At 46.5% G+C, this 5,743-nt stretch overlaps 1 long non-coding RNA gene across 1 annotated transcript; it reads right to left on the minus strand.

Moving 5' to 3' along the window:
• Positions 1-1,152: 1,152 nt before the first annotated feature.
• LOC113628569 (uncharacterized) lies at positions 1,153-5,523 on the minus strand. The gene is made up of 2 exons (XR_003436145.1): positions 4,148-5,523; positions 1,153-1,484 (listed from the first exon to the last, which is right to left on the minus strand). It is a non-coding gene; the product is annotated as an uncharacterized LOC113628569 (long non-coding RNA).
• Positions 5,524-5,743: the final 220 nt, after the last annotated feature.

The following is a 5,743-nucleotide window of genomic DNA, read 5'->3' on the forward strand; positions in this document are numbered from 1 at the left end:
GGCCGAGGGGCGGAAGCTGGAGGAGGGCATCCCAGCCATGGGAAGCCTCTGACTGAGAGCCATGGGAAGCCACTGAGGAGTCTTGAGCAAAAAACGGACGTGATCTGATTTGCATTTTAAAAGATAATTCTCATGGATAAACAAAGTGTGGTACACACATACAATAAGATATTATTCAGCCTTGAAAAAGGTAGACATTCTGACACATGCTACAACCTTGAGGATATTACGCCAAGTAAAATAAGCTGGTCACAAAAGGACCAACACTGTGTGATTCCACTTACGCGACATACCTAGAGTCATCAAGTTAATAAAGACAGAAAGTAGGATGGTGGCTGCCAGGGGCTGGAAGCAGGGGGAATGGGGAGTTACCGTTCAAAGCGTTCAGAGTTTCAGTTTGGGAAGATGAAAAAGTTCTGGAGGCGGACCGTGGTGACAGTTGCACAACAATGTGCATGTAATTAATGCCAGTGAAGTGTACACTTAAAAATACTTAAAATAGTAAATTGTATGTTATGTATATTTTACCACAATAAAAGAAAAACATTTTAAAGGTAATTCTACGTGCTGTGTAGAGGATGAACAGCAGGGTTGGGGCTTCAGAGATGAAGCTGAGAGACCTTCGAAGACTAAAGTGCTGAGGGCAGCCTGTCGGAGGGGTGGAGGCCTGACTAGGCAGTGGCCATGGGGGTGAGAGGAGCGGGCAGATGTGCCGTCCAGGTCATTCCAGACTTGGCCACGGACTGGACTGGGGAGAAGGGGAGGGAGAGGTCAGTATGTCTGTGACCTAACAACAAATGACAATAACAGAATACGAAATGCAGTAACAAGAAAGCATTCCCAAATAAGTTGTGCTAGCGTAGTATTTCATGTTTTCATTTTCAGAATTGTCTTTAACATTGTTGTATTAAAAAACGATGTATCTTGGCTTCCCTGGTGGCGCAGTGGTTGGGAGTCCGCCTGCCGATGCAGGGGACACGGGTTCGTACCCCAGTCTGGGAAGATCCCACATGCCGCGGAGCGGCTGGACCCGTGAGCCATGGCCGCTGAGCCTGCGCGTCCGGAGCCTGTGCTCCGCAACGGGAGAGGCCACAACAGTGAGAAGCCTGCGTACCGCAAAAAAACAAAACAAACAAAAAAAAAAACGATGTATCTTTTTTCCAACAAGATTTTAAAACCCACACATAAGGCCATTTACAGTCTCCAAACCCGGCCTGTCTCAGCACACAGGACACTGCATCAGACCCCCGTCCGTAGGGTCGTGTTCCAGTGGGGTCTGCTTCAGGAGCTCAGCATCCTCCTGACTCCCGGCTTTTGTCTGACAGCAGAGGGGAGCAAGTGCAGTCCCAACACTAGAAAACACGAGGCACCGAGACGGGTGCTTTAGGGAAATGATCTCGTTGAATCCTGGAGACAGCTGGGCATCCTCAAAGCTGTGTGCCCTGGGGCTGGGCATTTCCTATTTGTAAGCGTTAGTTTCCTGTCTGTAAAACAAGGATAACAATATCCTTTGAAGGGTTGCGGTGAGGAGCAAATTAAAGTATTTGAACAGTGTTTTCAACTCCGATTGTCTCTTTCTTTGGCCAGGACTGGGAGGGTCTGCTGGAGGTTATGGGGGCAAAGAACAGCAGCTAAGCTTCCCCACCTCAGCCAGCCTTTGTCACTACGGCTGGACAGGGAAGGATTTTATGAGTCATTGTGTGGCATGCACGTGCTACTTCTTAGTAAGAACGCCGTCATTATATACCCATTTTTTGTCTGGGGTGGAAGATCTTTTAAAACCCAGGCCCCCAGTCGCCTCCCCAGTGACCTGACCTCACTCCACCAGATGGAATGAGTCCTCCTTCTTCGTGCTGTGTCACTTATGAATACGCTTCATTATTGCACCTTCTATGTATTGATAAAAAACGACTATAACCACGTTCTAGACACCTACTTTGGCTGCTGGATTTGAGCTCTGTGAGAAAGGCATCCCCAGGGTGGGGGAGAGTAGAGAACAGGGCAGGTGCTCAACGAGTATTTGTTAAAATAAAATTGAAATAAACCAAAGTGACGTTCCAGCAAAGGAGCCATAACATGTTTCATTGTTATAAAAATTATATACATGGGACTTCCCTGGTGGCGCAGTGGTTAAGAATCCTCCTGCCAATGCAGGGGACATGGGTTCGAGCCCTGGTCCGGGAAGATCCCACATGCTGCAGAGCAACTAAGCCCATGCACCACAACCACTGAACCCGCGCTCTAGAGCACGGGAGCCGCAACTACTGAGCCCACGTGCCGCAACTACTGAAGCCCGCATGCCTACAGCCTGTGCTCCACAACAGGGCAAGCCACCGCAATGAGAAGGCTGCGCACCACAACAAAGACCCAACACAGCCAAAAATAGATAAATAAAAATTATATACATATACACATATATACATAATGGAATATTATACAGCCATAAAAAGAAGGAAATCCTGCCATTTTTGACAACATGGATGGACAATGAGGGCATTATGCTAAGTGAAATAAGTCAGACAGAGAAAGACAAATACTGTATGATCTCCCACATATATGGAATCGAAAACAAAATAAAACAATGACTTGTAGATACAAAGAACAGATTAGTAGTTGCCAAAAAAAAAAAAAGTAACCTGATCATAGGTCATAGAATATTTAGGGAATATTAGAAAGAAGGGGGAGTAATCCATTTTCACATCCCCCAGTGATAATTTTGGTAAACATTAACCCGTATTTCTTTTTTTTTATATATTTATTTATTTTATTTTTATTTATTTGGCTGCACCGGGTCTTAGCTGCGGCATGCAGGATCTTTGTTGTGGTGTGGAGGATCTTTAGTTTTGGCATGCGAGATCTTTAGTTGCAGCATGCGGGATCTCCAGTTGTGGCATGTGGGTTCTAGTTCCCTGACCAGTGATCGAACCCAGGCCCCCTGCATTGAGAGGGCGGAGTCTTAACTGCTGGACCACCAGGGAAGTCCCAACCTGTATTTCTTTCCAGTCATTTTTTCCTAGATGTGCTCTGTTTTTACATAATGATTTTGTAATTTATACATGCAATTTTTAAATCTGGCCTCTTTTAACATTATAACTGTTACAATATTTCATTCTTAAATCTCAAGGTCAGTTTTCATTCTTTTTTCCCTCTTTGTTCTGGATTATCCATTTTTCCAAAAATCATGTTTCCAAAATAACAATATAAAGAATTAATGTCTCGAAGCTTTCAAAATTGCTTTATCAATAAACCCTGTTTTTATAAATTGAATCTTATATAGAACTCCAATATACAAAGAGATAATACTTTATTCAAATAAAATCATTTTCTAAGTCAAAAGCCTGGTATTTGCTTGTGGTAACATCAGTCAATTCGCACACTAAGGCTATTTAGATGAAGACAAAATTGGAGCCTGGGGCTATATTACAGCCTCTGAGGAGCCACACCCACAGAATCACGGCACCCTGAACACCCTGGGATTCTGTGGCAGCTCCATAGAGAAGGAGACAGACCTGCCAGCTCCCCAGGAGCCTGGCAGATGGGTTTCCCTCCCCATGCCAGGCTGTGACCAGTCAAGACTTCCAGGCAGTTCCAGGAGCCTCCCTAATTCCGCCAAGTGAACGGAGGAGAGGAAGAAGCGTCTCTGAGGAACCCCATCTACCTCGACACTCACATAGGGTGACTTGGGGGATTGCCTTTAAACAAAGCAGCCACTTATCTCTGATTTTCCAGGGCAGAAGCTGGGATTTTGTCCTCCCCACCCCCAGCCTGATTTCTCCCTTCTGCCCCTCTCCTGTAGTCCCCTCTCACTCAGTCTGTGGTCAAGGGCTTCCCTGGTGGTGCAGTGGTTAGGAATCTGCCTGCCAATGCATGGGACACAGGTTCGAGCCCTGGTCCGGGAAGATCCCATGTGCCGCGGAGCAACTAAGCCCATGCACCACAACTACTGAGCCCACGTGCCACAACTACTGAAGCCCACGTGCCTGGAGCCCATGCTCCACAACAAGAGATGCCACTGCAATGAGAAGCCTGCGCATCGCAACAAAGAGTAGCCCCCGCTCGCTGCAACTAGAGAAAGCTCGGGTGCAGCAAGGAAGACCCAATGCAACAACAACAAAAATAATTTAAAGAAAAAAATCTGTGGTTGAACCTTCCAACAGCCTTTCTGCAGAGATGAGAGAGAAGGAAGAGAAGACGGTATATTTCCTTGTGTCTCTGCGTTTCGGGACAGGAAGCTAGCTCTGGTCAGAGGCCTCTTCTGCCGGCTGGAGGGAGGGCAGTGAGGGGCAGCAGTACAAGCTGGAGCATCAGTGCACACAGTTCCCACTAAAGTGACCTGAGGACACCGGACAGAAATAAATATGTCAGAGGTGTACAAAATACAGCTGTACCCGCCTCCCCTAATTTGTTTTATAACACAAAAATAAAGCAATTGTTACACAAGGATACTCCAATTCCTCTGGCAGAAACAACAGCAAATGATTAGGAAAGAGTTGTTTGTTGAGAAGTAGCTCTGGGATATTCAGCAAGCCTGTAAATGAGTTATTAACACCTGGTAGAGTGGAAGCTGAAATGCAATACGGGAATCTAAGAATCAGAATGGATAGAGCCTGGTCAAATCCAGGCCAGCTGCCCCTGACCCTCTGTCTGTCACCTCACCTCGGAGCAGGCTCCCACCCTGCCCTGCTCCTGTTCACATTTGTTGGTGCCCAGCACCCTCTACTGGCAACAAGAAAAGTCTTTCTTCTTCCAGAAATTGGCAGTTTTGTCACTTGGCAGGTGGTGAGCAACAGAATCCCTTTCTGTAGGGTTGCCCTTCCTGCCCAACTTGAGATTGCTGTCAGATTTTATTTTGATAAAATACTAAGTTCCAGTCATTTTCCACAACGACCTTCAAAGGCACCTACGTTGACAAGCAAAGGTTTCAAAGGCACTCCGTGGGATATGCCATATGATGGATGATGAATATATTCGGAATTCTATGCTTATTGTTTTTATAAAATACATCATATTAGGGCAGTAGTACATTCATTCGTTCACATTTTTTGAGCAGCTTCTATGTACCAGGTACTAGAAAACAGACAAATATTTCTGCCCTGATGGAGCTTATCCCTATGCGGGAAGGGGGGAGAGGGACATTTAATAAACAAGTAAAATAAATAGTATGAAATTGGTGGTACAAAAAAGAATACGCAGGAAAGGTACAGATGTGTGTGGGGGAGGGGTAGCTGCCTTTTTAAATTAGAGAAGTGGGGATATCTGGAGATAGAATGTTCTGGGCAGAGGGAAGTTGGTGCAAAGCTCTGGAAGCAGAGTGTCTTTGGTGTGTTGGGTTTGTCCAAGCAGCAGCAAGGAGGCCGCCTCGGCTGAGGTGGAGTGAGGCAGGGAGGAGATGAGGTCAGAGAGGGGTGAGGGCATAGACTGTGAAGGGGTTGCCGGGGATTGTAAGCAAGCACTTGGGCTTTTTTTTTTTTTAAGGGCTTCAAATGCTTGGCTTTTTTTTTTTTTTTTTAATTTTTGGCTGCGTTGGGTCTTCATTTCTGCACGAGGGCATTCTCTAGTTGTGACAAGCTGGGGCCACTCTTCATTGCGGTGCACGGGCCTCTCACTACCGCGGCCTCTCGTTGCGGAGCACAGGCTCCAGATGCGCAGGCTCAGTAGTTGTGGCTCACGGGCCTAGTTGCTCCGCGGCATGTGGGATCTTCCCAGACCAGGGCTCGAACCCATGTCCCCTGCATTAGCAGGC

The sequence above is a fragment of the Aethalodelphis obliquidens genome, unplaced genomic scaffold (assembly GCF_003676395.1).
Source record: "Aethalodelphis obliquidens isolate GAN/ISIS:26980383/991018 unplaced genomic scaffold, ASM367639v1 scaffold24, whole genome shotgun sequence".
NCBI lineage: Eukaryota > Metazoa > Chordata > Mammalia > Artiodactyla > Delphinidae > Aethalodelphis > Aethalodelphis obliquidens.